The following is a 25,929-nucleotide window of genomic DNA, read 5'->3' as shown; positions in this document are numbered from 1 at the left end:
AATGTCAGTTAGAAGCCAATAAAAGGACTTTACCTCTTTGTATACCCCTAGTAGCTTAACATCTTTCTCTTGGATGGATGGCAGGTACCCAGGAACATCTACATGTGACCTCTCACCACTGTTAATGTGTAGTCTGTTGTTTTTCTGTTCAGGGACATCGTGGAAGTTCACAGCTTTCACCAAGATTTCTCCTTTACAAATGATACCAGCAGTACATGCTGAGGGAGTTATTGGTGTCATGAGGTACGAACCGGCAATAACTTGTATCACACAGATGCCTCCCCTATAGCGGGCAGTAAGTCAAAACTACTATTTTTATTTCTGTGTTAAAGGCTATAAGTAATGCAAAATATTGCAGTGTTGAAAGATCAAGAGACTTATCAAAGCACATTTTTCTAAAATTATACAGCATCGTTCATGTTACTAATTCACGAAACCTATCACCTTAAAAATCCTGATTAATTTATGTCTGCTAATCAATAAGTGCGCCTTCAGTATGCTGATGTTCACGCCATACTTTAAGTAGGTAAATAATGAGGTAATATCGCTTCCATCAACTATCTGTGAAGTAGGTAAATTTTAGATGCAATTACCTCCCACTTGTACTACTAAGACAGAAAATTAGGAGAGATTAAGCTGCTGTCTGCTAGGGACCCAGGTGGTAATTCTGTGCCCATAATGGTTGACTACACTCCACTACCTTTCCTGGGGGTCAAGCACTGAGGGGGGAAAAGGCAAAAAAAAATAATAATAAAATAAAATAAAATAAAATAAAATAAAATAAAAAAAAGGCTTAAAGTGTTAAAACTAAGTATTATAAGAATAGGCTACAGTACAGAGTGAATCAAAAAGGAAGAATGCAAGAGTCACCATGAACTCACAGGGAAGAATGCTAAGGGAGGCAATACAAAAGAGTTTGCAATGGAGTAACACACTATAATTACCTGAAATCCAACTGCTAAATCTTTCATTGCTTTCCTGAGTAAACTGCTGACAGAGGAAGCAACATTCTGGTCTGGTGAAGCAGCACATCTGCACAGCTGATAAAAACCAAAAACTGGGAGCAGTGAAGTCAGTGGGAGTTCCAAGTGTTCAGCACCTCCTAAGGGATGTGTACTCTGCCATCAGAAGTGTGACTGTAGCATGTCTAGGCAGCACTGTGCAAGGCTGGTCTGAACTTACACAGATAAACACAGCATTCACAGTGCAGCAATACACTCTTCAGAAGGACTCTATGAGAACATTTTTTTCCTACAAACAAAGTTTCTACAAATATTATGCATTACAAAGAAACTAATAGAGTGAGACAAGAAAATTCCCTTCAGCAGCCCGATCTTAAATATTACCTCTAACAAACAGGGACAGAGCAAATACCATCAGGCCTCTGGCAGATCCAGTAACAAGAAAGACACTGACGCCCTGGAGCATGTCCAAAGAAGGGCAAAGAGGCTGGTGAAGGGTTTTGCAGCACAAGACTTATGAGGAGTGGATGAGGGAACTGGAATTGTTCAGCTTGGAGAAGAGGAACTCAGGGGAGACCTTACTGCTCTCTACAGCTCCCTGAAAGGAGGTTGTAGTGAGGTGGGGATCAGTCTCTTCTCCCAGGTAACAGCAGTAGGAAGAGAGGTAATAGCCTTAATTTGCGCCAGGGAAGGTTCAGGTTGGATATCAAGAGTCTTAAACTCATAAATGCAAATACTGAGCACTCTTCAGTTCCTCTTCAGGGCCAGTAACCTGCCAGCAAGTAAACTTTCCTAACTAGTAGAAATCAAGAACATTACAACAAGCTGCTCAGTTATCCCTCACCAAAGGGAAAGAAGGATAAAAATAATTTATGTATATTCACTGTGATTCTGCCATAAAGATCTCCGGTAAAAGATACAAGTCATTATTTTATTTCAAAGAGGAGACAAAAAAGGTAATAATCATAGCTATTTGATCAGATTATTCCTAAAGGAATCCACAAGAGACTGGAAAATATACAAAACCCGCTACTTCCCATCTGCTACCTGGGGAGAACAAATACATTCTTGTAGGAAACATGGGTGAAAAAATAATGAAATTAGCATCTACCAAACTGTTAAAAAAAAATAAAAGATCTTCAGGTTGAAGGGAATCAACAGCACAGCTTTAAGGATGGATAAATGGCTGCCTCAAGGATCTGGCTTACCTCTTTTTTTTCTTTTCTTTTTTTTTTTTTTTAAGTAATACCTTCATTTGCATAGTAATAACCCAATTATTGTAAGATTAGGTGACAGAAATCTCATTATTACTGTTCCTACAAAACAGTCGATATTCCGTTCAGTACTTTTTAATGTTACACACCTTAAAACATAATTATTCCAATATATGCTCATTCATCTTTAATGCAATTTCTTTAATAATAATAAAAAAGCCTCTTCCTGTAATTGTTAAGGGTTTTTTTTTTGGTGTGTTTTTTTTTTTTTTTTTTTTTTTGGTTGAATATATTAGTGTTAAAACATGATTTTTCTCATTCAGGCTGCTATAGAAACAAGCAAAGCCAACCAACTGCTTAGGGGCATGCTCCCTCCCCTCTTCCCAAGAGGGAGTCCACCAAGAGGCCTAAAGCACATATGTTAAAATATGTTGCAACAACTCTCTCTCCATCTCCCCCACTCCCTGCTTCTTCCCACGCTGAGAGCCGGTCACAAGATAAGCTTGCAAACAAAATCAAATATACACTAGCACCAGGCTTCTGCGAGTTATGTGGGCTTAGGGTTTGCTGTTACTGGGAGAGGGGGAAGGGTTGTGGTTTTAGGGCTGAGAAATCAGAGCAAGCACACACATATGCGGGGCTTACCTGCCACAGGCTTGCTCAGTTTCAATTACAAAGATCATAAATGCGATAACTGGTCAGTTACCAGAACAACAACAGAAAGGAAGTGGGGGAAGGAGATAGGACTGGCTCCTGCAGAAGAACACAGCACCACATGTTATGCTTCAAAAGGATGCTATAAACTGTTAAAAGAGGGGAAACAGCAGTTACCCTTGCCAGTCTCATCTATCTCGGTGTACGCAAAGTGAGTCTACGGAGCTTCATACTAGCAAGTCTTCAGTACCTCTACTTCAAATCCAAGTGAGGTTGGAAGCAACAGGGCGCTGCTACCCCTGGGTACCTGATTGGAGCCTGTACGTCTGTGCTGCAAGCCCGATGACTGGTAACCGGTGCACTTCTCAGCCACTGGGGGAGGCCAGGCAGAAGAGGAGAGTGTGTGAAAACTCTGCCCGTGGAAGGAATCTTCCTTCCAACCTACCCTGGGCAAGCAGGGGCACTACGAGAGAAGCTGTTGGAAGCCATTCATTCAGACATATTCCAATTACTGACTTTCAGAGTATCACTCACCCCAGCACCACTAAAAGTAGTAAGTGCAAGGTGCAATTTCACATGAGTTACTTACTGTTTAATTTTTATGAAAGCCTTCTGTCTAAATGGCATGAAGGAGAAGTAATTTGGCCATGTTCCTATTTCTGAAGTACTATATAATCACTGAGCCATCACAAGTCCAATGATAAAAGAGAGATGTGCATAGCTGGAAAACATTGCAAGGAAAAATTCCAGAGTCTTTATAGGTTTGGAAATGCGGTTTGCTTATACTGGGGTCTAGGTAACCATCTCCCACCCCCAGCTGCTTGGGCTGTCTCTGCATGCTGTGATGGATTGTACAGAGGGCAAACATCACACCAGCACCCAAATCTGACAGGGAAATGAACATCCCTGGTGCTGCCCACATGCCTGCATGGAAGACAAGCTCCAATGCAGAATGCTTGGACCTTTTTTTTTTCCCTGAAGATTTTGACCACTTGCCTAATATTCTGCTTTTGAAAAGTTTCCAATTATACCATGTTCTACAGAAAGTAAATTAAAATTACTGTTTATACTTGGGGGGGGGGAGGGAAGAGAGAAAAAAAAAAGCGGTGAACATGTTAATGATTTTTCCTTACATTCTTATCATCTCATTTCATTCCTTTAAACAGAAAAACTTGTGAGTCTTGCTATGAAAATTATCAACAAAGAAGCCACAGCTTTCCATCATGCACCAAAACTTGGAGGGATGAGTTTATACCGTCCTGACCATCTGACTGAAATTGAAAACTTTTCCTCTTCCATTAATAGCTTTTCCAATTCAGCGGTTCAAAGCTGCAATCCCTCACAGCCTATGCAAGGATTTGGGATCATTTTATAAATCTGTGTGGCAAATGAACATGAAAGAGAAACTCTCCTTATGGCTGGGAACTATCCTTTCAGGGAAAAAAATGTTATTAGCTTTTTAGAGAGCATTTGCAAGGGTAATTTGCACTACAGCATCTCTTTTTATTGGCCTTGCAAGCAAGTGTTGAAACAATTTGTTTTATCATATGTGCTCACTTTGAATATAGACCTCATGTGAAATGCTTTACTTGAAACAGGGAACAATGGGTTCGAAAGACAAAACTAAAAAAGGTTTGGAGCATGGCAGTAATTCGTGTCAATAAAGAAGTACTGAAAGTGGAAGGAAAAAGGAAAAAGGAAAGATAAATGAGAACAGAAAGGAAAAGCTTCCGATTAAGTCTGTCATAACTTAAGGCAGCTATGCCAAAGCTCCCAGTTAGGTCCAACAATTTCACAGGTATTATAACAGGAGGATAAATCACTACTCCTGGACATCATTTGTATTTCATTACTCCTTAAGAGTCCTCAGGCAAAACCATAGACCTACCACGTGAGACTCTGCACACACAATAAAGAAACACCACCACCCATGGACAGCTGACAACATTCAGCTGTAAATCAGGATTATCATCACCAGTAAAGGCCAGTAGCATGGGGTAGAGGGCTTGATTTAAGAAGCACAGATATCGATTGAAATCTTCCAAAGTGTTTTGACTCATGAAAAAGCAAAACCCCAGATCACGCCTGACAAAAATGAGCTGTTCTCTTCCCCTGAAACCTCCAAGTCATGCCACCTTGCTCTGCGAGGCAGTTCTTCAACACAGATGACTCCGAGCAAAGGGAACTGATCTATTTGATGCTGTGCTACAACAGAACGCAGACTGAGGATCGCTAATCCTGACAGTGGCATTTCTCTCTACTGGGGCAAACAGCTTCCATTTTTAAGGGGAAAAAGAACTATTCTGCAGACATCTAGGATGCAATACTACATTTGCAGTGAAATTACATACTATTTGAACTGGAAAACCAGGGAAAATACTTCCTCCCAAATAAAATCAGTAACAAAAAAAAAAAAAAAAAAAAAAAGACTATGGAAGTGTAACAAGAAATAATAAAATCAAAGGTCACATGTTACATATGTTTCTAGTGCTGATTCTTCCCTACAGCAAAAATTCAATTTGCAGATGACAGCCCTGCAAGGCAGTTTGCTACTGTAGATCCCAGCCCCTTCTACTGAAGTTCAAAGGATTCCCAGTGGGTCTAAGAGTCTGCTCCTCACAGCCTAAAATGATTTACTTGTTCAGCTGCTGCAGTTCTTCTGTCTCTGCTGCATTTTCTCCACAAACCAGAATTTACCCAGCCGTAGTACTTATTCCAACTTTTTCAGTTTAATGCATTTTAATTGAAAATGTTGTTAATGGAAACTGACTAGCTTCACTAGCAACACTGCAGAAATCCATAATAACTGAGTTGAAGGAAACAGAATAAGCCAGCCCCCAAACATGCCACAGGCCAGCAAGGCGGATGCTCACCCAAGCTGTGAGTTCAAATCCCTGCCTCAGATCAGAACCCTGAACTGCGATTCCACATGTCTGAAGGGAGCACCTTAACCTCGGGGCTATGAACTGCTCTGGAGTGCTCCCTTTCTCTCAAGGTTAGACTTGACTTCTGGGAGGGTGGGCTTTTTAGTGCTTTGTTTTTGGGTGTTTTTTTTTAAGTGAAAATTTGTGAAAGCTTCTCTTCTCATTCTGAATCAGAAAAAGACAAGAACGTTGGGCTGGTTTTGAAAGGTTATTGAAAAGTACAATGGGCCAGCACTTCAACTTTCACAAATCAACACACTGGCATTTAAATCAGTGTAACCCTCTTGACTTGGCTTGCTTTCAGCTTGACCCAACAGAAACAGAAATGATGTAAGGCTTTTTGCGTTCAATAAAAACTATGAAGTGAATCTGATGAACAAAAGAGAGCAATTCATTTCTCCAAAATTCTTGCCCTACATCAGAAAAAGGCAAAAAGTAAATTCCCTGTAAAAAAAAGCAGACATTCAATTCTTTAAAGCAGTTGTCTGTGCAAAGGGTATTATGGTTAGGATGTGGTTGGAATTGATGATCTTCGAGGTCTTTTCCAACCTGGGTAATTCTATGATTCTATAACACAGATCCCATATCCTTAGCTAATTCTCACCAATTCATGAGATTTCTGTGATAGCTTTTCCACACCTATGAGGACACTTCGCTGCATAAATACTGAGTATATTAGAACAGGTCAAACTCTACTTCATTTGCTCATGACAGAATGCCATTTATCTATTCACCGTCATAAGGTAAGCCTATTTGGCCTGCTGTCTCCAGCATGGAAGGCAATGTATTATAAAACAAGATATTGTCATCAAAATTAACTTCAAAGGTAGAACTTGTCCCTTGTGAACCATGCTGTGTAGAAAAAAAATTACTGAAATAAACCAAAAACTTGTATGGGTACCAGTATGGGAAAAGAAAGACCAACTAAATAAAATACATAAATAAACAATCCTCTAATCACACAGACTGCACATGCTTCTCACTAACGCTCTGCTCAGCACTGTGCACCATCATAAACTGAACAAAGCAATTTCGAGCAGCTCTGAGCTGCTCTGAGTAAGCTCTGAGTCCAAAGCTTACTTCTGATCCATCTGACAAGTCAAAATGAAGCGTCAAAGAACGTGAGAACATTTTTAACCAAGCCTGGGATAGGCTGTGCTAAGCACACAAACTACTTCTTCCCACATAACATGAGCATAATCAAGACCTGACGCTTGGCTGCCCAGCAGTGTTCCATAGTATTTTCAAATGAAGATACAGTTTATCAGGTAGATGTTAATACTGTACCTGCAAGTCCATCTGCTTCCTGACAGTATAACATACTTTTTTAATACTGTATTAGTATTTAATTGTGACATAAACAGGCCCACATTCAGCAAGCGCCTAGCTGTAATCGTTTGAGTAAGTGCTCAATAAAGTCCTTAAAAGTAGCCAGGTGTTTAAGTTGAATCAGGGCCAAATTCAGAATGAGTGTTGACATGATATAATATAAACGTTTAATATTAAATGAATTATGAGGCCAATACAAAGCTCATTCAGCTGAGTCTTGCTGTCATTAAGCTATACACACACATATAATTCCTGGAGACATCTGATCTAACAGAACTCTAAGGTCAAGCAGAACGATCGTTCCCATCTATTTCAGTGTGAAAAGAAAATTATTGGTTTTTGAATACAGAAGTTCTCTCGGGAGTAAAGATGTTTGAGATAGATTTGTCCACACATGTAACAAGGACTTACATCTTTATCTAGAACCAGAATTACAAAAAACAACAAACCTACCTGTGACCCTGACAGATCTGTTAAAGTGTAAAAGAATTCATAAAATTCTATTTAATACTTCATTTAAATCTGCAAATGACATGATAATCATCTAAATATCTTTCGACTGTTTCTGCCTTCTCAGATGACTTGATTACAAGAAAGTAAGAAACAACCTTCTTCCGTAAATGCCTCAAAGAAAACTGAATGCTGACAGACTTTTTTCAGCCCCCGTGGCATCCAAAAGCTGTGTTTTAATATTAACACTCTTTACGTTTAACAACCAACACGTGGCAAGAACACTGCAAGTGCAGGTCTGCACCACACAAAGACCAAGTGTTGATGCAATACATATTCTTACCAGTGTGTGGCTTACATTAAAGTCTGGGGAGTCTGCCATCACATGGTGTGTCACTTTATATAAAATATAGTCTGGGAATTATTGAAGTCATTGTCATTTCCTATGACAAAAATATCAATGTTAAGTGTGCCTTTAAAACATTTATCAGTCACGTGTGTCAAGAAGCAAGAGATGAGGAATATTTCATGTGAGTAAAATGCAGATAAGTTAACTTGACAAGAACATGTATTCACTTAAGGACAGGATATGTCCCTCTTGGCATGAACATCATACTGTGCAGAATCTCCAAGAATTTAATTAGAGCTTGTAATATAGTAATTAACTACTGTATATTGAAACCTTTTGCAATTTTTTTCCCAGTAGCTTGTATGGAAATGATCATACTATAAAAAACAAAGGCACCATGAAACAAAAGCTACTGTAAATCTACAGGCACCGAAGAGCATAGAGCAGGATTTGTAAACTCTTTGTCCTACCACTGACCTCACCTTGCATCTGACTACTTATGGCACCTTCTCTGAGTTACATAAATCATGCATTAAAGCTCTGATTTCTTTATGACAGCTCTCCAGAAATAATTCTACCTCTTTTAAGAGCGGCTGCATCATGAAGCCATTGGGGTAATTTCTTCCAGTCTTTAAATAGGTCTCTTCCTCAACATGTGGAAGAATTATTGATTTTATGCAGAAAATAAAAATCATTCCAAACCTTGTTTCCAAACATAAAAACAAGACACTCAGAAACATGGAAGATACTTCCTTATATAATGTACACTTCTGTTAGGGCCTCATTTGGCTTCCACAAAGAGCAGGACAGAATCTTGTGCAGAAATTTGTAAGTAATCCAGACCAGGTCAGGAACTGAGAGTGGGCCTAAGTAGAGTTTCTACCTCCACCGTTTTTTTTCTTAGGCCAAAAGCAAAGCCAAGAAAAAAGGGAAAACATGGCACATGCTTCCACAGGCATGTTTCCCAATGGAGGAGAGGGAATAGAGCAGATCGGACGAGACGACAGACCTATGTTTCCCATCAGTCTACTCTTGGACTCTGACTCTTGGAGACCTCTAGGTTCAGCTCTGATCCTCCAAACAACCAGCAAATCCTCAATTTAATCCTTTACTAAGAACTCTTCAAAATTTCACGTTCATAAAAATGATATTAAGATTCAGTAGGGAACATACTGGACCCAGAATAAAAGCATACACATACATTATTCCAGCTTGATCTTTGCTTGGGTGAGTGGCCTTAACCTCTTCTGTTGTCATGTCTCCACCCAGAAAATAGCAATAATCGTAACTTACCTCTTTGATAAAGTACCTGAAATATGTGAGTAAAAAGCACTATGTAACAGCTGAATTTCATAATTAGGTGTTATTATAGTCGAAGTAGTATTTGGCAAAAAAATAAAAATAAAGAGAATATAAAAGCATTCAAGCTCTGATTTATTGTTACTTACTTCTTAGGAATAGTCTTTTAGACTATCTTTGCCTTCATCACTCAGTTGCACTATGCCTAAACCCAACATTACAGAAAATGAATGTTAATGCACTCAGGATAAATGCATCTAACAAAGCATTTGAAGACATGATGGTAAGACAGACTTACCACAGCTTCATGGTTTGCCATGCACCAGATGAGCTGTAACTTCCTGTGTGGATGCTCTCAAGCTGTTGCAATTGCTTTTGAAAATCTTTTAAACTGTGCTGATCACTTGGAAAAACCAGCTTGTGCCCATTTCCCAAGTCAGAATTGTCACTGATTGCAGAGACTTAATACATGGCTCTTCTGGGACAGACGCAATTCAGCCTCTACTTGTCCTCTGAAATGAAGTCAGGATAGACTTTTTGTTGGTAAGTTAAGAGTTAAAACCAAAAAACCTTCCCCATTTCCCCATGCTGTTTCCCAGGACTCTGCTTAGATTTCCCTCACTTGGTTCCCCTGAGTCGGGACTAGCATGGGGAAGGATAAAAGGTGTCTGAGGGAGGATGGAGGTGCCATCTATAGCCAGTACTGGCCCTGCCATGACTGGTAAACAGGACCTTGGTTAACAGCCACGTGGCTAAATTCTCCTTCCTGCCCTTCAACAGGGCAGGATCACCAGGGCCAATACCTGACCTGCCTGTGCTTACTCCCAAACCACTTCCAAGACCCGCTGGGGTAGAGCTGTTGACACTCAGCCAAAACTGTGCTACCAGCCATCCCAACAATGTTCCAGAACAATGTGCCTGGCTGCATGGCTGTGGCCCAGCCCTAAGCTCTCCATGCTGGCCACCAGTGGCTTCAAGATTTGCACGTGATGAAGGCTGAGGGTGTGAGGGAGGACCTGCTACTAATGACACCTCACTCCCACTTTGCATATCAAACATTATCTCGCTCTTATGACCCTGTCCTTCCCAAATCCCAAAAATCCAATATCTTGCCAACTCGGTTCCCTCTCCCTGTCCTCTCCCTCTAAGTGGAGCAGATAACATTTAATGAGTCCTGTAAAGCAACCTGCAGCCTAGTGACCAGAAGTGTTTCAGAGTGGGTATTGGGAAGGAGCAAAATGCACAGAAGTCCCTGGAGAAACTTCCCTGCACTGCTGGCTGCAATTTGCTCACCAGAGGCCATCACCTGAAACCTGTCTTTGAGACTTCTTTAACTCGTCCTCTTGTCCTCTGGAGGACAGCAAGGACATCCCATCCTCAGTGATTGGTGTTCCAGGTAACTCAGCTGACTGTTTAAACTCCAGCCCTCTGTCAGGTCCATGCTAATGCATTAGCACAATTCAGCCTCTCAACATCACCTTCTGCCTTCCAACCGCTTCCATAACCTGTCTTTCTTCCACATCAGGAAACAAACAAACAAGCAAACACCTCCTCTAATAAGAAAGGCAGGCCATACGAGTAGGTAGTTAATCTTTGAGGCGTCCTCAAGGATCAGATCTATGGCTTCTCTCTTCCCTTCATATCAAAAGATAATCCTCCCGCTTTCTCCTTGTACACATTCAAGTTCTCCAGTCTATTCCTCATTACATAAGGCACATGCATAATCCTTCTCCTCCCACAGAACATCTCAGGGAACACAGTCCTCCTCCTCCCCCTCAATCACACAAAGTTTAATCCCAACATTGCTGACAATTAATTGCCATCACTGTAGTGACAACAAATAGAATGTAGCACAAACTCCACATTGGCTTAAACTACATCCTCCTGACTGATGATTTGTTTTCGACTCCACCTTCATGATCTGCTTCATACCTTCAATTAAAAACTATTTCCCTATAGGAATTTCATCTTTCTCTTTTCTTTTTTTTCTTTTCCTGAGGGATGAGAGAGAAACTGAGCATTGTTCTTTTATTAGTGAATAGAGCATTCTGGTTTTGTTTTGTCAGTGGCATTTTATGGCCATATTTTACCGACAAGTTCACGGTAAGTTCAGAAGAAAGAAATGTTCAAAGAAAATGTAGCACAAAGCATTGTGGGGAATGATATGGAAAGTTGACAAAACGATGATAAACAATTAAAAAAAAATAATTAAGTATGTTGAAACACTGCATCGGTATTTATCACACTGTTAACTCTTCTTAGGGAAAACGCTTTCTTGTCTGCAGTTTCAGAAAGAGATCTCAACTTGGGCTATGGAAGCAGAATGCTGCACGTGTAATGATTCTGAAATATAATTTTTATGTATATATAGGGGAAAAAAAAGAAAATGGCAAATATGTCTCTATGAGATAAGGCTTTCAAAACAAAATATAATACATGGAAATCCTTTCTTGAAGTGCTTTGTGGTCGTAAGGAGGTAGGAAACTTGAAACAGTAGAGCTGCAGAAAACACAAGTCTAAACAAGGTACGCAAAACTGCGGCATGGGCAGAAACAAAACTTCTGAGGAAAGCAGCTAAGAGAAGTGAGTGGATGGCTCACCTGAGAGTGAGAGAAGTTACATGGACATGGTTAATCTATTTCCAGTTAATTTAAAATCCATTGAAAACCTCAGCTGCAAATAGAGAATGTCTGCGCCCAGCATTTAGGAATGGTAGCAAAAAAATGAAGAACAAGTAGATTGCTGGGCACTCAGAACTTGCTCTAATTCCAGTCTGGTTATGTCAAACTGGGCAAGCCATATGCTCTTTTAGACCAAGAACCTTAATGTCTAAATAGGAGATTTTTTTATCCTCTAATTAACTAAATTATATTAATTATGGCTCTGTCCTCCTACAAATCCTCCATCAGGGCTCCTTCCTTGCCTTGGTGCCTACAGAGGATATACTGACAGAGGATATATTAACTACTGGGCAGCTGGTGCACTAAGGAATCTGTTTCAGGTATGTCTACATCAGCAAGCAATTTGGTGCAACAGAAGTAGAAAATGAGACCACAGCAATTTATGCTGGGGTATCCACACCTGCCTTATCTGGGGCTCAGGGTTACTATCGACTGCATTCAGCCTCATAAGCCATACCCACTGTCCTCATCACTAATTAAAATTAGGGAAACAGCACTGGTTTAGGCACTTCTATCTCCATTGATGCCCAGGATACCTGCAGTTTGTTTCTGGAAGGAAAATTTTATTTTCCTCCAGCAGAATCTAGATCAACACGAATCAAACTGTTCTTCAATCCAAGCTAACAAAGGTAAAGGTGACCAGGCAGATTTGCTTCAAACTTCCACTACTGCTCCAAACCAAAAGCCTAATGTATGTGCAACTCACACAGACTACTGCCCTCTCTCTATTTATTTGTGTGTGTGTGTGCGTGTATGTCTGCATTTGTTCCATCTCATTAGCCTGCTGTGTTATTTTTTCCCTAATATTCAATACATATTCGATCTTAGCACCACGTGAGGTTTTGTTGATGTGGTCATTCTGTGAAGACTGCTCCTGGCCAGAGTTTACAAGGACTCAAAAGCAGCTGTAATGATAAAAGCTGAAGAATAAAAACAAAAGGTGCAAAGGCAGAAAGAAACATCGTCTGCTTGTCATTTTTAACCAGTTTTGTCATTCTAGTTTGGACTGCTCTAAGATGGTAAACTTTCTAGTCAGTACTAAAGACAGTCATGTCTTCCTCCATGACGCGGTTCCTGTCACAAGATCTTTAATCATATGGCAATATTACATTGAAGAATTCAGTTCGGAGTCTTTACTGTAAAACTGATTTTGTCAACGATTATGAATCTAAATTTTATCTTCCAACTTATTATCCTAGAGAGGCTGTTTTACCTACTGATATCAACTCTGCTGTAAGGCTTATCCAACCTCTTGAAGGAACAGATAACCTTTATAATTGTGTTGTGTACACCCAGCTACGTTCTGTATTGAATGTGGAACAATTACTTGGAAGTGACGATACAAGACATTTGAAAAGGACAATACCGAAAGTGTTTAGTAAGTATGAAAAAAAAGCTAACATCTTGATGTAGGCCTAACAATATTGTAATTAGGAAGACCTGAATTTTGTTGCTACTGTGTTTGTTAACTGCAAGATGTGGAGTCTTCTGAAAAATCAGCCAATAATGAGGAGTATATTCACAAAAGTAACTTCAAGCACCAGGAAGCCAATGTTCTTTGGTAACTGCTAACCAGTAGGGAGATAAAAGCTTATTCAAGGAATAATTCAGAGCACCTAAACTAAACGCTATCTCTGAATCACCACTCTACCCACGTCCTTCCTCACTCAGAAAGGAACAGATGAAAGGTAGCCTTGAGCTTGCCTTTCTGTATAACTCATTTGTGAACAGTGTTCTCCTATACATAAGCTCTTTAACCAGAGGGTTTAAAATATGTTGTTCTGTTTTGAACTGTGAGTCCCAAATCTCATTTTTTAACATTTCATTTGGACTCACCATTAGAAATGCTTCAGTAATTCTTCAAAGTAGAAGCATTTCTGCTTTGAAAGGTATTGATTTGCATCCAATTGCAGAATATGATTTTATTATATATATTTTTAAATGTGTATTCCTGCAGACTCCTGCTACTTACGCTCACTTAAGGTCTTTAAATATCAACTCTGCCTTTACTCATACCAAGATGAATGACCTGTAGCTTTGTGCTAAAAAGGATAAGGACTTGCTCACTCAGCACACAGCACACCTAGTTGAAAGCAGACAACAACAATACACCTCGAATTCATGGAAATGTTAGGGGATTTTTTGTTTGCTTGTTTTGAATTTTCTATGGAGCTGTTCTAGAAAATAAAAATAAATGATAATATTTAAAGTGGATATTAAGTTACCCACTGCTGTTCCCCACAGGATCCAAAAGGTCTTAAAAAGCAGGAGTTTAAAAAGTAAGTATATCTTTTACCATCTTATTTCTGATGTTCATTGTTTTTTTGCCTGTAAAGTCAACACAACTTTGCTAACAATTTCTTGGGTTTTCAGAGTATTTGTGGAGACCAAAATCCATGCGTGACCCAGAAACATCGCTGCTTTCCAAAAACATAATGGCATGCTAACCTTTTAATGCAAACCTGATGCCTTGTGTCCTTCCCACTAAATCACACTAAAATGTCCCACTGAGACGATGCCACTGAATGTATTGCCAAACTGCCTTTACTAGAGACTATCACAAGAATAACTTTCAAGTAATATTTTTTTTCTTTTACTCTGCATGTCTGCACTAATTAAAATAGTTATTGGTTCTTCAGGGCATGCATTTCCAAACCATCCACTTTAAGTAATATAGGGTCCAGCTGACTTCCAGGTATTCTATGAGACTCTTAGAAGAATACAGTTTTACTTTATATGAGTAAGAATTGAAACAACTTGCCTTAGGTGTTCAGCTATGTACTTATACCACAACGTATAAAACTTTCCCTCCTTTGAATTAATGTCAGAGTTTAGCTTTTAATATATGGCCTTGGTCTGATTTATAAGTACATTTAAGGAATGTAAGGTCACTCAAACTGGCAAACCAGCTGGCTTCTACACTACAGAGAGAAACAAAAACTTTACACTAAAAACCTCACTTTAGTCGCTTCAAATATTGAATAAAATTATCTTGTACATTTTATTTAAAAACACATAAAGATGTGTTATTTTCTAAAAGGCAGACCTGTTTTAGAATAGGTGGCAGCCAGAGATGCACCAAGAAAATGTTTTCTTTTTTTCCTCCCAGTTCTGTCTATGCAGAGCAATACCTACAATGTTGGTTACCTTCTTCTTCAGTGTGAAAATTAATGTCTAAGGGAAGAGAAACCCTTTAAATTTAAAATGAATGGAACTTTGTCAGTTATCAGCTGTAACCTGCTATATGAAATGGAAGACAGAGCCTTCCCCAAAAGCTAACACTATATACAAAGAACTGAATGCTTCTGGAAGCAAGGCTTTAGTTATGTGAATGCTGCATGAAGACTGAAGAGATATGAGAGATATGCATGAAGTTCACAAACTCCAACACACCACTTTACCAGTAAATTGGGAAAAAGTAGGGTTAATCTAAAAAGCCCAAGTGGCAGACTAGAGCAAGTCACAGAATCATAGAATTACCCAGGTTGGAAAAGACCTTGAAGATCATCAAGTCCAACCGCAGCCTAACCAGTACCCTAACTCTAAAAAGCCTACACTAAACCATATCCCTGAGTACCACATCCAAACGGCTCTTAAACACATCCAGGGATGGCGATTCAACCACCTCCCTGGGGGGCCTATTCCAAAGTCAGTATTTATGAGCTCCTTCTGCACTCAGGGAATCAAAAGAGACACAACATGAAGGGAACATCAGTTTTTCACCATCTTCAATTTATAGATACTTGGAATATTCTGGGGAAGAGCAGAAACCTTTTGCCTTCATTTTCGTGATACCCTCCTAAGACAACAGTAAGAGGCTGCCAGTTTTCTGGTAAATCAGCCATATTCCCATCAGCCACTCTGGAGCTACGCATCACAATTCAGGGAGACAGGATAAAGACGACTGTTTTTCTCCAGGGAAAAAGTACTGTAAAGATACAAGCACATTTACACAGAGCCAATGTTGTCAAATATTGTGATTTTATCATAAGATTCATAATTGGCATTTCTCTTAAAGTTCTGCTCTACTTCCTGAGGAAGATCAGCTCCAATTTAACAAAGACATAGAGCTACTAGCTCTTATGCTAATTTTTGTTTTAAAAAGCAGCACCCTTGAAAGTGTGAACCCTGACAACTCAACAAGAAAAACAGAGAGAGGGTTTTTTTGTTGTCGTTTTTTTTATATCTTACAATTTATAAATCATTTTGTGGCCTGCTTCAACTGGCAATATTCACACAGATGGGTTAAATGTCACTTAGCGCTCTGAATTAACTTCCCTAAAATCTGTTCTCAAAGCCTTGTCACTCACCTGAGTAATCCTACTGGTTTTAAATGGGCCTCCATAAGTGACCAGACTAGTCTACTTCTGCACGCTGCTGAGCGTTACGTAGGAGGTGCTGATACTCCCACATCCCTTTAAAAAGAAGATTAGGCACTAAGATAAGTGAAAACTTCTGTTCAAATTGGCTCAAATCCTTCTCCTATTTAAATTGGTGGCAGAACTCCCACTTACTTCAAAGGTCCAGGACAGGCACACTGTATTAATTAGGACAGTACAAAAACTCTCATTACAAAACCGAAGCATGTGATGCTCACCTGATTTAAAACATAACAAAAAAACAACACAGTCTTGGATTTGCATCTTTGTGAACACGGGGTGCTCTAGAGTTTAATGCAGAAGTCCCGGGGGAATTTGGAGGCTGATCCAAAAATAGGCAATAATGAGATACTTCTATTCATCCCTCATTTGCTGTACGCTTGAAAACAGGGCCTCAAATTTGTAGGAACTCAGGTAAATTGGAATAAAACTTGGCCAAACAATAGGTCACACTTGCTCTACTCCCATTGGAAAGGATGAGGGCTTTGTAATTTTCAATCAGCTGCAGCCTTTGCCCGTCTCTGTTATTGTGTGTATTTCAGCAGCAGCTCCCCCAGCGCTTAAGGCAAAGTGCCACATTAGCACTGTGCTGGACGCAGATCAGCACTGTGCCACGTCAGGCTTCTATCATAGCAAAACACAACGTGGGGCACCTACGCTCCTTTTCATTCACCCTCCTGGCTCATCCTTTCCCCCTCCCAGATGGTGACAGCAGGTCAGCCTGTTTGAAAATAGCCTCTCTGCTGCATCCATTAAACCCACAAGCCACGGGCCACAGTGCGGCAATAATTCCTGCTCAGACTGGTGGTGCAGGGGCTGAGCCCCAACTTATGCTCAGCCAGACCAGTTGGTGATAGGTTTGCTCCAAATCATATTCAGCCTTTCTTTTAAATCACTGAGGCCATTATCATTAAATGAGGAGGCCAGTATCAGACTGAATATTTTTAATATTTATAATGAATAAAATTATATGCTTGGAATGCAACCTTCAGCATAACAGCAGTAAAAACTAAATTTTTATTTGGATTATATTCATGGTAATAACAAGTAATGTAGGGTGTTTTTTATGTGACACAGGTTAAAAAGTCTGTAACCTCTAATTTGACAGGAACTCTATTATCACTCTCTGGAAAATTAGACAAGATAGGATATTAAGACATCCAAAAACTGACACAAACAGAAAACTAGGTCTCTCACTTGCTCTTCTTTCTTTAAACAAGGAAGATGATTATATGCTGTTTGACATTCCATTTTCAGGGCAACTAAAGAGATGCCGGGAGTCACACTTCATTTATTCTTCCAAATGCCACCACTGAAAAAAAATGTGTTGGTATTTGAAGGCACCATACTCCCACAAACAGCGGTCGGAATTAACCTTGTCTTCCTGATGGTTTCATTTGTGAAGTCCCTCAGTTTAGTTTCTCAAGATGAAATTAAAAATACCCTCGTGGCTGAGCGTGAGCACTTAAAGCACACACATTACATGGTGGGCCGAAACTCCCCAGGGTGTAGCCTTACTGAACTCATTGTATTAGACAAGTCAAGGGGAAATATGCTCTTGTAGAGATTTCCAGCCTAAAGATATTTGGATGTGCTTAAGGTTAGCATCTGAACTTTTATGTAAGTATCCAGACTGAACCTCAAGAATTTCTGAGGTTTGTGACCAACTCTGAAACTACGAGCCAAAGAAATGATTTAAATAAGTCTTCCATGAATTCCAGAGTAAGACATTTTGTCTTTCAGTACAAATAAAACCATGTTGTTTTATATCCTGTCAAACAAGGGAACAAAGGCATAATGTTGCACACATTTCCCTAAATAAACAAACAACCCCTCCATGTTTTCTGTTGGAATTGTATCAATCCAAAATTAAAAATTAAAAAAATAAATAAATTTAAAAAGAAAGATTTTCCATTTCTTAAATCTATTCAAAACTAGTAAGAAAAATTAGAGTCATTAGTGAGTTTTAGTCTGTTCTTACTCAGGCAAAAGTCCCACTGAAATGAAGCCAACATTACTTCAAAATCTGAATACTGTTTCATTCAGCTTTTCGGCACAAAGATGTAGCTTTAGTTACAACCATCTGTCATGGGTATAATCTCATAGCACTGATACCCATTTCTCTTAAATATAACCTTTCTTCATAAACTCTTTATTTACCTCAAGGGTATACACAAAGCTCAAAGAATACAAATGAAAAATCAGTATTTTCACCATTACTATACACGAACAATAGCAGTACCTTGCCCTGGAATGAAAATTCATCCCAGATAGCTTAGCAAGGCTGAAACACACCCTAAAATATGGTATCTTGCAGACAAAGATTAAGACTTGTTTTGGCACATTTAAAAGAATGTATGAACCACTGGATTGGTGGAGAGTCGCTGTATTTTACAATCTCAGGTTTCTAAAATGATATTTCCCTCTACTACTATCACAAATCCACTATGGATGCATTATTGACTATTAATCAAAAGACGTTTACAACGTGCTTTCAACAGGAAAACTATAGACAAGTAAACAAGTATGATTATAATTACACACAAAAATGAAACAATCATCCCTGATAACCTGAATTCCCCAGTATCCAAATATTTCACACTGGCCTTGGTAGCATAAGAAAAGACTCAAAAGCATAGACAATACTGCAAAATGAGACTGATGATGACTGAAATGAGGAAACAGCACAGTCTGCTGGTTAAGGCACTGAACTGGGTATCAGGCCACATGGGGCTGCATTTTTAACTCTGCTACTACGGTGCTTCTTTTCTTTAGGCCAAGTACAAAGACAGTCAAGTCAAGCTGAAGACTGCAGGAATGCCCATTCAAGGTGTGGACTGAGTCATTTCCCTGCACCTGTCCAACTGAAATCCATGCCAGTCCACATGGGCACCCTAGCGGGATGGCTCTACCCACCTTCAGAGAAGAGTACAATAACTCAGCATCAGGGACGCGGTGACTTAAGTTTCTGGAACTTCCAAACTGGTCTAACCTTGCCCTTCCCTGCAGCCGTTCCAAATAGTAAAAAAATGTCAGAAATTTCCAAGCTGTGTAATATTAAGCATAACTGATGGTTTTTATTTTCACATCTCAAACTATAAATAACATATATTTCTTGCAAAGCATCGACCCCAGAAAGCCATCACAAATCACACAAAAAAAAGAAAGCAGAGGAACAAGAAGATTTTTGCCATGTATGTAAGATTTCTTATTTCAGACAGATTTTTGACATCACACTCATGATTTCTGAAGACCTGGAACATCATTACCATTATCAAAACATTCCTTCAGTCTTAAAGGCCTGTTTTTCATCCCCAGTGACAACACAATTCTAAGTGTTTTTTGCAAGGAATCTAATTTAAAAACAGTCTAGATACTCCCAACGCTTGAACACAAGCAGCAGTAAAAACCTAACCACACAGAAGTGTTTTAATTTTAAAAGTCCACATTAGGCGTTATATAAGTCTTGAGGATGCTTGAGGACCACAGTTTTACTGGCTTATTCTTCTCACAAAATACAATAAATTTCAGACAAGCCATCCAGCTATTTCTGTTGGTAAAAATGAGGTAGCTATCGCCTCTTGAAAATATCTCCACAACTGAAGGCAAGAAAAACAAGTGAGCCTATTCCTCTAGTGTAAACAGATTATTCCCTTGCTTAAAGTGATGAAGCTGTCTCTCCCTGTTGCACAAATATATAAAACAATATATCTTATCTATTTGCCGGGATACTGGGTAATGTCTCCAGGGCTGACTATCGGCTGGTTTAGTTGTAAGACAGTTTTATGTTGGGCATAGGAAAGGGGAGTTTGGTAAGCATCATGAAAGGGGTAGGAGAAGAAAATAGGTCAGACAGCTTACAAACATGCCAGAAACAGAGACTAATAGTTCCACTTTTTATTCTATAATAAAATTAATGTTGTCCCAGCAGCATGCTATTTGGTACATCCATCTAATTTATTAAACAAACAAGACGACAAAGGATTTGCTGAAGATAGTACTCCTGTGTATTTGTGAACTAGTTTCTCATAATTAATAAAATTGATGATAAATAAAATTATATTTTTACTTTCTCTTATTTTCCTCAAACAAGCACACTATTATATATCAGCTAGAATAAAATCTGCTAAACTGATTACAAATCTACCGCTCTATGATTTATTTATATCTTTAGTAACAGCGTTTTACCTTTGCTGTCTCCTTCACACAGTAAAAAGTAAGGCTGGAATTGGAGGACATGCACAATTTCACCCATCAGAATTTTACATTAAAACCCACAACGTGTTCACAGCACAGGCTGGATGTTCACACGCAGCAAAGCAAACAGTGCAAAAACATAAAAGGGGAGAAACACTGGACAACTCCAAACAAAAGCAATCTCAAGTACAAAGACTTGAGATCTTTTTAAGATCTCTGCAAGCAGAAAGGAAAGTAAGTGGGGGCAACGTGAAAAGGGTTCTTTATAAACACAGACTCGGATCCTTCAGACATTAAAGACTCATAGACAAGCATTATAAACTCCCTCAAATCACATCTCGCTAAATGCTTGACTTAATTTTTCTGTTGTCATCGGGAATTGAGTTTATTTGCTCACTCAGATCCGCACAGTTCTGTGCAAGGTTTTAGCACAGCTTGTAGAAGCAGCTCTGCAGTACAGGGTCTTTGGAATTATGTTTATTACAGGAGACAAGAGGTAAACAGACCTACTGCAGCCCAGAGAGTCCTGCAGAGAGGAAATCCAACAAAAGATATGTTATAATATTAACAATGAGAAAACGGCTCTATGATTTCCTCTTATTTTTAGTATTTATACTGACTCGCCGCCTCTAAAAACCAAAGTAATCCCCCTGCATCTCCAAATCTGAATGGAGTAGTAAAAGAGACTACAGTTAAAATACTTTGACTGAAAACACTAATTCTGACACTGGCAAAATTTTCTTCTTTTCTGCTCTGCCTCACAGGCTCAGTGCACAAGTGTGTTCAGTTTGATTCCCGGATTTATCATATGTGCTTCAATGACAGCATACTCACATGATGACCATAGCCAAGGTATCAGGGCTGATTCATATCTGCATGAAACTCAGTCTCCAGTTCACAAAATTTTTCTTATCTTTTTTACCTTAAGTTTGAGGTCTGAGGGAATCTAAAAGCCCCAAGTGAAAATCTAACAGCATGCATCTATTCTAGGGCTGAGCTGGAAGAAGAAACTGAGAGCTCCACAGCTTTCCCCCCAAACAGTAACACATTCAGCTTTATTTATAGCTCGCACCTATTTTGGAAATTTTTAAGAACGTGGCCTGGCATTCAAATTAGTAATATAACTTAAAGCAAGGGGAGACTCCTCTCATATGCCTCCATACAAATGTTGTGAGATATGGTAAAAGCCAACACGGAGCCGAGGTATTAACAGCATCCTGTGTCATGAAAAAAGGGGACATCACAAAGTAATTGTTAAATTCCATTGAGGAGAGGTAAAGGCAACATTTACAATGAGCTGTTTGTTAAACAGCAAACAGGAGAAAGATGAAGAGTTCTCAGATGCTGGGGTTTATAAAAGGTTCTGAAAACTGCAGCATGACTTTGGCATGGGTGACCCAGGGCTGTGAATGCTTCCAAGATGGTCCCACCAGACCTCAGAGCTAACGATCCTTCTTCAAATCTGTCTCCCTCTTCCTTTTAATCTTCCTTTTTTGCTTTTTTTTTTTTTTACTTGAAAAAAAAAAAAAAAAAAAACAAAAAAAAAACAAGGAGCAATGATGTGGGAGAAATGCCAATACTCGGCTCCTGCTGAGAAGAGAAAAAAAAGTGTTGGAGCTGGAGCTGCCGGATCCTGTTCACATTTAGCAGCAGAATTAAACAGCTGCTTCTTCAGCGAGTAAATAGGACAAATATGGTTTACCTGAGTGGGACAACATCTCTCACTGTGGCATAATGTAAAAAATCAGAATCAAATTAAGTCGTTTTGCGGTAGAAAGCAAAATATCAATTCATCTCTGCTCCCACCCTGGGCTTCTCCAAAGGAGGTGAGAGTTGCTGGTTAAAGAGCCCGTGCACACCTGCCTCAGGGAGCAGCAGCTGCATCACTCTGAGCCTGACCCATAGGCACACTTCAGATGACAAAAGGAGTGCTGTGGCTTTGCACTCTAATAAAAACTAATTAAATTATTATTTTTTTAATTTAAAAATGTATAAAAAAAGATTTGAGTTACATTATAAAAGGGATTTTCAGAATTGAACTTCTAACTGTTGCACCTGCTTCGTTTTTTGTGGTTTTTTTTGTTTTTTATATACACTGCTTATAACTGTGAGGATGACACAGAGGCATGTGAATGATGGTGTTTGATGCTGTAGTGCCAAACCACTAAGAGCAAGCACCAAACGCTGTATTTACTCTTAAATCCATTTTACTCGAAAATGCTTCATAAATAACAGCAAAAAATAATACCAACACTGATCATTCGCAAAGTGTTTTTTGGAAAGGAAATTAAGTACCATGATCCATATACAAGAATTCTGACTGCACACTCCAAGCATTCAGGGCCAGGCTGGATGGGGCTCAGAGCAACCTGGTCTAGAGGGAGGTGTCCCTGCCTATAGGAGGGGGTTGGAACCAGATGATCTTAAAGGTCCCTTCCAACACAAACCATTCTGTGATTCTGTGATTAAGATACCACACAGAGAAATTGTCAAGTCTTTTCAGCCAATGTTTTCATTATTTTATTTAAGTATGGTTGAGATTTGGAGCTTTTGAAACATTACTGCAGACAAACACACCTTCTGGGTTAGTCTACAGTGTTCGCATTTATATTCTGAATATTGACACTGTTCCTTCCAAAAGGAAAAGCCATTACCCTCCTCTAAAACTGATGTCCTTTCCAAATAATGGCAAACATAGCAAGTGACAGCAGCATCTTGTCAAATACATACACACTGTCTCTTACAAAGCCAGACCAAGATAATACAGTACTACCAAAGATGTGAGCTGGATCCTGGTGTCTGGGACACCTTGGCAGGCTCAAGCAATGCCAAACTCTTCCTCCCTCTGTGGGTATGGTGACAATTTGCATGGCTAAGCAAAAGTATTCAGCAGCTGTTGGATTTCACATCTGGCTTCTCCCCTTCACCTCCTATCCCAGGGCAAGGCCACAGCAGAAAAGCAAGGAGGTCAGACAGCTTCATCCTGCAGGCCACTAACTTGGCTGCAGCAAGTTACTACAGCTTTACCTTAGGTTTTTTTTTTTTTCGTTCTTTAATACAGAAAGTTGTTCCTTCCTCTCTCTTCCTTCCTTCCTTCTCCCCCTCACCTTGCAGCTTTTTGGAAGCAAGCAGAGAGGGAGTCAAAGTGAATGGGTGCTGCTTGCAGGAGGGGAGAGTGGCTGATTCCTCTGTGCATCTCCCTTCTGGCAGGCACAGCCAGCTGATTTGCTCCTTCATCTGTACTGCCATTGAAGCTCTGAGCTTCAAGGCTGCCTGGTCAAGTCCTCCCCCTCCTCATAACACACATGGGTGCACAAAGGAGTATTTTCCCTCTGAATTCTTCCCTCTAAGTCAGGCCCACTCTGCCTGCAAATGGAACGAGGATGGATGCACGACCTCAGGCATTTGCACCCTCCCACGCCTGACCCTAGTCACCACTGACAGGAAAACAGCTCACTTTGAGGGCAGCCCTCATCCCAGGTGCTGTGTGACACAGAGAAAAAGCAGGCATAAGGAAATGGAGTATGACTCTATTCCCCTGCTCTGAAGTGCATGTAAGTTACAGGCCAGGTGATTCTCCACACCTGCCCATACAGGGCTAGAGCTGCTTTCACACCAGCTGAGCCTTCCTCTCCAAAAATGAGTGGACTTAGAGCTCTGCTCATTCAGGACAGACAAAAAGCCCTTTGGCTGCAAAGTCTTTTAAGCTACGTACAGTACTTCTTTTTCTTTTGTTGTTTTGGTTTTTCCTTCACTCATTTACCCTGTGGCTGGACAGCCTTACTACCCTACTTGCTCACACTCACATGCCTGCTTCAGCAACTCATTGTTACACATCCTTTCCTTCCCTCCCAGCTGTTCTAATAATTATGATTATTATTTTTTTAATTACTATCCAACTCTACAAACTTTGAAATCCAGTAACAGAACTAGTTTTTAGCTCTGTCACAATCAAAGCAAAGTTTCTCAGTGTTTTCAACATGAACATCAGATACACGATTCATAACAACCGTGAGACTCTCAACTTCAAATTCGGAACCACCAAACTACACAGGAGGACTCCATGCAATACACATGCTTCAAGATGATATTTTAACTGATGGAGCATGTGGCAGAAAACCTGACTGAAAGCAGAAAGCCAGCCTGTTGGTGTGCTTTGTGTCCCTGGTGTGGCAGAGATGCATATGAAGGAGGCGTCCTAGGCTCTGCGCTACCTAAACAAACATACTAATTTATCTACGTCCTCGATAGCCCACACAGCACGAAGCAAAGGTTTTAAGGCACACCAAGAGGGGGAACACTGTATAAACATAGCACCATCCTTGTATCCCTGTATTCAGCAGAAGGGCAGTATCACTTTCAAAGCAAAAACACTTCCAATCCTGAGGAACACTGTAATAGCACTGCTATTTTATTTGCCACTAACAGAATTGCTTGTTTAAGGATTCCCCGCTTTGGTCAAGGCGTACTTCTGAGCCTCCCATCCCAATGCATGCTACTTTACACTTGTTGCTCACTCAGCAAATACCAACCAGACTCAAACGAGCCCATCCAAAGGGGAATCCTCTGTGTCCCGCTCGCACTAATTACCAGCCTCAAAGCAGCCAGCAGGAAGCTATTATACACCCCACGGATAACAGAGATTTTGAAAAAGCGACAGCTATCCTTCTTCAAATATGGTGGCTGGAGTTGGAAGGCACATTCATTGTTATTTATTCAGGGTGGGGGCATATGTCAGAAAGAAAAAAAGGAAACAAATCCGTGGCTTTCTAAAGCGCTATAGTACCGGTATGAAGAAGCTGCAGGTTAGCATAGCTTCATACTGTCACTGCATTAGTTTTGCTTTTACTGCTGAGCACCATGGGGGTAAAACCTTATTCATTCCCAGAAAAAAAAAAAAAAACATCTGTATTGATATCCAAAAAGGGTGGGGGAAGAAAAACGACAGCCACTGGCCTGCCCTTTAACCTTTCTAACAGAGCTGGTGGCCGCAATGAAGCTTAATCAATGCAATGGAAGTGACATTTCGCAGTCAAATCAAATTAAATGGAAATGAAAGGAAAATCTGAGGTCCAACCTAAAGGCTGTTCCCTCTTGCACCGAGGTCATTGCCATGGCAACTAAATGCTACAAATGTGTAGAGTAAATCCTTAACAAATCTGTAGAAAGCATGTCCAATTGAATATGATAGTTCCTGTCACTGTACTTTGTACCTTCCTTAAAAAAAAAAAAAAAGAAAAAGAGAGAGAAAATAAAACAAAACACATCTTACAGCCTGTGTAGCAAGGAAGTTCTGCCAGAAACTACACAGCACAACAGCATGCTTAATCTTCCTGTTCTGTTTGGACGTGGAAAAACCTAACAGCTTTACTGTAAGACAGCAAGTGGGTAGCTATGGACAGAGACCATATTAAGCGAATTAGGGCATGCTGTGTTACATTTTTCAGTCTTGCTTCAACTGGAGGGCTGGTGGCTGCAAAAATTTTCCTGT

General features: G+C 39.8%; 1 protein-coding gene across 3 annotated transcripts in view; it reads right to left on the bottom strand.

Annotated features, from left to right (window-relative positions):
- The window catches only part of SOX5 (SRY-box transcription factor 5), a 628,709-nt gene that overhangs the window by 544,910 nt on the left and 57,870 nt on the right, over window positions 1-25,929 (bottom strand). Inside the window, exon 2 of one of the 3 annotated variants that reach the window (XM_015868595.2) lies at window positions 9,480-9,693. The exons of the other annotated variants lie outside the window; for them this stretch is intronic. The gene's annotated coding sequence lies outside the window, so the exon portion shown is untranslated. The remainder of the gene's footprint in view (window positions 1-9,479; window positions 9,694-25,929) is intronic. 3 annotated transcript variants of the gene reach the window in all.

Source organism: Coturnix japonica, chromosome 1, assembly GCF_001577835.2.
Source record: "Coturnix japonica isolate 7356 chromosome 1, Coturnix japonica 2.1, whole genome shotgun sequence".
Lineage (NCBI taxonomy): Eukaryota > Metazoa > Chordata > Aves > Galliformes > Phasianidae > Coturnix > Coturnix japonica.
This window is presented reverse-complemented; position numbering and strand designations above follow the sequence as displayed.